The sequence below is a fragment of the Meriones unguiculatus genome, chromosome 5, assembly GCF_030254825.1.
Source record: "Meriones unguiculatus strain TT.TT164.6M chromosome 5, Bangor_MerUng_6.1, whole genome shotgun sequence".
Taxonomy (NCBI): Eukaryota; Metazoa; Chordata; class Mammalia; order Rodentia; family Muridae; genus Meriones; species Meriones unguiculatus.
The window spans coordinates 44,522,133-44,528,176 of record NC_083353.1 but is presented as its reverse complement, the minus strand read 5'-3'; positions in this window follow the sequence as shown (position 1 = coordinate 44,528,176).

Genomic DNA, 6,044 nt, shown 5'->3' with positions numbered 1-6,044 from the left:
TAGCCCAGCAAAGGAGATCAGAGAACATGATAGCCACTTCCTGCCATCAGAAACATTAGATAAGAGAAAGCCTTTCGCTCAACAGTTCAGCCTTCAACAGCCGCCTGTGTCCTTGAGATAAAATTGTGCTGTGCCCTAAAATTACCTTTTTTAGCATTGTCTATCAGCTTTCCTGCAGAGGTAATAGGGGTTCTGCACTCAGAGAATGGACCTGTATTTGTGATATAGGTTCCCTGTGAACCTTGGGGATGAGGACGGAAAGGCTTAGAGGGTAGAACGGGAGAACAAAATATATCTGAAGCAAAGACATCCATAAGAATCCTGAACATTACCTGTTAAAGCAACTATGAAGGCTTCAGCTGCTCAGACCAACAAGGTTAGAGCCCCCTGCTCTGCATGGAGTCAGGAGACCAGGACTTTAGACACTGTGTCATCCCTCAGTTACCCGAATCATGGACAGCTTGAGATCTATAACATCATCAAACGGGCCTCAAACAAGTGACCAGTTTTTAGAACAGCAGTGGCCTGAAATTGTGACCTGGAGGGAAATAGAGAGTGGAAAGGGGAAAGGAACCCCTTCTGCAGAAACCACTGCATGCTGGGTGCTTGTGGCCCTGTGGGTGCACTGTAGCTGGGGAGGAGAAAGGCAGGAAGTGATGTCTGTGTCCTCCTCTACATCTTGGATACAGCCTGCCCATTCCTGGAAGCTGAGAGGCTGTGTAAAGAGCATGTTTATGTCTGGGCTGAGCAGAACCTGTCCACCCTCATGCTTTTGAAGCTGTGTGTTCGTGTTTGTCACCGTCACAGAGCTCACCTGTACAGTGTCACATCACTCTCCTCCCATTCTCAGCCTCCTCATGCAGTGCACAGAGGGGTTTGGAAGTTGGGACTAGCTCTGCTTCATCAATGTGGGCTGTGTTTAAAACGGAGTTACAATGGGCAGTATTCTCTAAAAATTCTACTTGGAAAGCTCATAAAACAGTGGGGAAGAAGTCAACAGGGACCCAGAAAAGGAAAACTGTCACTAGAAGGTATCAGAGCTGTGTCCAGAGAGGCCATGAAATAAAGGAGCTGTGGGGATGTGATGGGGAAAACCAAGAAAAACACCTGGGCTAAGGAATGGCTGAAACACTTTTTATTGTCCTCAGAGCTCACCCTTGCAGCTAGACTGTTGTAGTACAGCAAAATGAAGTAATGAGGTCCCAGAGAAGCCTCTGCACTGACCTGACAGTTTTCTCACAGATGCCTGCTCTTACTACATGGAGCCAATTGTCCTATAGGAGAAACTTTTCCTGACAGAACCTGTGATCTGATGGACTCTGTGAGGGAGCAAGGGATAACTACCTTCTTGCCCAGCAGCTTTGATGCTCTCTTTGAAACAGAAAAGAAGATAGGCTTCTGTTCATCTGTTCCTAACCCCATGTAAAGACACAGTTTGTGAAACTGTGAGAGATAAGAACAGAGACAAGGCCTAGAGAGAGAAACAAAAGCTAGATGTTTCCATTATCTGAGCACTTTGCAATTGTGTCTCCCAGGCTCTAGAGCCATAAATTCCTATCCTTATTTCCCAGAAATAAGAAACCACTACCAGGATTAACATATACTTGACATCTTGCCACTGATACCTGGCAACCTTGTCCTTTACCTGAGACATCCCAGTGGGCAGAACTCAGGCTAAAGGCAGCCTCTGAGTTCTAGGATCTATAAATGAACTGGGAGTGAACCACAGCACAGTATGGGGCTGTCCTCTGTGGGGCTTTGAACCTACACCTTCATTTCCTTGTAAAGATTCAAACCTCTTAATTATTCAGACCACAGAAGTCAGATACAGTGTTGAGGACATTACATTAAGCTGTGGGTTTAAGCTTTCCTGGATGACATGAGGAGAGCTGAAGGAAAGAATAAATTAGGAAATAGATTGTGTGACTGAAGTGCTAACACAGAAAGTCTTTAGAACAACATGAGTGCAAACCAAAAGTGTATTGGTATTCTGGAAGCATGAAAAACTAATGAATTTAAGAATTACAGAAAATTAATATCCTAAGGAAAAACCATGCTGGTTACTAGTGCAGAACAAAGTTGCCTGTGCAGTGAGGCTGTCAGAGTTCAGCATCTTCTCTGCAGATGCTGAAAACCTCCTGTAGCCCAGTGCTCCTCCTCCCACAGTCTGCCTGGAAACAGAACACCTTCTGATTCAGTACTTGGGTGCAGAGCACTTACCAAGATGGGCGTGGCAGAGGAGGACTCTGTGCCTGAGGAGATCCTGCACAGCATAAGCAAAGAGGTCTTTAATGCCTGTCAGAAGTTTGTTATTTCTGTGTCTGTGCAAGGTGACAATTTCCTGCTGGGGAGCATGAAGAACTGGTGTCCCAGTGGGGCATCCTGTCTGCCTGTTGATCTTACTCCCTGTGTCCTGATAACAGCCATCTGGGGAGGGCTGAGCATGGACTTTATCTGAGTTATCTTGCAACACCTGCGGGAGGGATCAGAAAGTTTGCACCAAACAGGCAATTCTAGCTTTGCTCCCTTTGAACCTCTGACGTAATCAGTCCCAAACCATTTCATAACTTTCACTGTGTCTGCTCTGAGCTGAGAAACTGCTGGCCCTCCCATGACTTTCCATGGCTCTGAGGTTCTCCCTAAAGTGTTAACAAGCAGCCTTTCCCTGGGCCAGTACTCACACAGAGTATATGGTTTCCCTGTAATACTGGTTTTGTGTGCCTCAATTTTCAGATGCTTAGCTTCAGGATTTGAACTGTCTGGCATTTACAAACAAATGTAAAGAGAAATAATATGGAAATGTCGAGGGAGAGACACACAGCTTGGCCTTTTGTGAGGCAGCCACAGGCAGATGAAAGTGGCCGAGGGTGGATTTAACCTAATATCCTACTATTTCTTCACTTCCACTCTCTGATATATGTTTGGTTTTACGATGTGAACTCTGTGTCTTATTCCAGCTGCCATGCCTGCTGCTTGCTGCCATGTTTTCCCACCACAATGGTACCGTTAGCCAAATGAACTGGAACATTTCCAAGAGGTCAAGAAAGACCTGACTAATGAATGGTTTTGTAGGAAGCCAGTGAAGTCCTGAATCACTGTGTGTTATTTGACACTGGCCTGGCTGTGTCAATGACCAATGGCTCAAACCCAATGTCAAGGGCAAAACCTTCCCTGGAGGACGCTCAGTAAGATGGCAAAGCCTTCCTCTGGTCCAAACAGGAATGTTCTCAGTGTGTGTAGAAAATATCCACCACAGTTTCCCCCTTCCCTGAAGATTACAACCTGAAGACTGCTTCCCCACAGAGGCAATGTGCCTGAGATTAACTAGACCTGCCTTATTTCCCAACTTCTGCAATAGCCTGTGTATCTGTTTGCTATTGCAGACCACTTCCCATTACAAGTGAATACCATATACACACTGAGCTTCTGGAGTGCTGTATCCACAGCACAGAGATCACAAGCCAACCAATCCAAGCTTGTATGTGTGTGTGTGTATATGCCTGTCCTTCATTTCCTCACCATCCTTAGTCTGCTGGGAACCAAGCTTGCAAGGTTGTGGCTGAAGACAAGGCTCAACATTATCAGATGAGGCTTCACTACATGACAACATTAAAGCATATACCAGCAATTTGAGGGATGAAAGCAATGACAGGAATGAAGGAAGAATCTGATCACTCTCTGGCAGGTTAGAAATGTGAAGGCTCCATCTAATAAGCAGTAGTCAGAGATCACAGGTCCAAAGGTCAGTAAGGGTGGGGCCCCCAACCTAAACAACTGTTTGTAAAATCCAGAACTGAACCTGATGCTAAGTTACCAACCCATGTAATTTCTACCCCCAACCCCCAACCAGGAGAGAGAGACCATAGCAGGAAGAGTTTAGTTCATGCCCAAGCTTTAGGAAACAGGATAAAGAATGTCTGTCTCAAAAAACTTTCCCTAAGGAGAAGGTTTCAGCAGGTTTATGGAGTAATAGACAGACTATTTCAGCACATGCCAACATGCCTGGTCTCATCCTTTCCTTCAAAATCAGCTTTGAATCTCCCATCATGTGTCCTTGTTAGCACACTGACTCTAAAGATGGGGAGAATAAGTGCCACAACTCCTTCTACGTAGAATACAAAAGAACCTCTTGAAAGGATAAATGCAGACTAGACAAAATGGAGGACAACAGTGGTAGCAGGGTTTCAGGCTCAATAAAGGGGGTGTATTTCCAGATGCTAAAGATGTCTACTTTTAGTAGGTTTATCTACTATTATATGTCTATATGAGTAAGTATATACCATGTGTATCTTTCTGCTTCTGGGAGAGCTCACTCAGGATGTTCTTTTCCAGATCCCACCATTTTATTTGCAAATTTCATGATTTCCTAGATTTTTGTTCCTGGGTAATATTCCATTGTGTAGATGTACTAGAATTTGTGCATCCATTCCTCCACTGAGGGGTATCTGGGCTGTTTACAGCTTTTGGCTATTACAAATAAGGCTGCTACAAACATGGTTGAGCAAATGTCCTTATTGATAAAAAGATGTCTCTTTTTATATGTGTATTATTGTTTTCTTTCTGTGATTCTGCTAAAGTTGCTCAATGACATGAGTTTGAGTCACAATAGTGGGAGATGAGAGGTGCATCTGACTCTATGAAGGGACTTGCATTTCTGAACTGCTAGTAACCTGTCATCTCAATAGATTATAAAATACCTAGAAGGGAGTTATCCATGGGGACATACTATGATCCACTTTCTTAAGGATAAATGTAGATGGGCATGTCAGCACCATGAACCAAAAGGAGCCTTCTGTTCACGGGCTTTGGGAAAGTATGAAGCCTACCTCCACATATACAGCCAAACAATGGGCTCTTTGGTGCTCTTCCCTGGACAGTGATTTCCTCCATGGTGGACTACAGCCATTGCTCAGTTTTGCCACTGAGAATGCCTCATGTTATTCTTTAATAAATTCTTGATGTCTTCTCTACTATGCTCTGTGGGAAGTCATTCAAATAAAATCATGAAGTTCAGGGAAGCCCTAGGAAAACCACCGTGAGACCCTCGCTCCACAATATCCTAACACTGGACCCCGAGAAAAGGGAGCAAAACTAAACAATGATGTTCTCCCAAGACCACATGCAGAGTTTCACCTGGCTTTCAGTTTTGACACTGTGCACTGAAAGGAGCTGCACTTTGATATTTACAGTGTTTTTTACTACAAAGGATTTTTTATGGAAATACTTCTTTAATGTTTCAAACGTCTTTTCTGACTGCATTATTGCCTGTGGAGAGCAAACTAAACCCACCATCATCATTCAAGTTGCTCCATGTACTGGTTTGCTTTTCTGTTGTGATGAAATACTGTGAGCAAAACCAACGTGGAGAGATAAGTGTTTGCTTCAATTTACAAGCTATAGGCCATTAGTGAGGGAAGCCAGGGCAGGAGCTCAAGCAGGAACTGAAGCAGAATCCACAGAGGAAGGCTGCCTACCAGCTTTCTACCCCTGGCATTCTTAGCTATCTTTTGTTGGAGGGTATTTTATTCCATTGTGTGTCCTGAGGCTGTGAATTGTAATTACCTGTTTCTAATTGTGGTGTGGCTCAGTCTTTGATCCTAGAGCTTTCTGTGCATTATAAACAAGTTCTTGTGGTGTGGCTCAACACTACAACACAGCTTTAATCCAAGAGCTTTCTGTAAACAGGATTAAATTAAGATAACCCTAACTCAAGTAGCAAAGTTAGCAACCAGCTGACAGGGATTAAACTGATAGGAGGGACATTGAGAAGGAAGGTATTTAAGACAATATGGAGAAGAAGGATGTTTTTCCTTTTAGGACATGATTTGAGTAAGAAGGGCTTTTTCCATCTAGGACATAGGCTGAAAAGGAAGAGCTTTTTCCTCTGGAATGTGAACTGAGAACAAAGGGCTTTATCCTTCTGGGACATTGTTGAAGTAAGGTGAGCTGCTTCTCTGAGCTAGCAGGTTTTCACCCTAGCATCTGGCTCCTGAGTCTTTATTGGCAAACTCAAACAATTGGGATTTTGTTTTGTTTTTAAAACA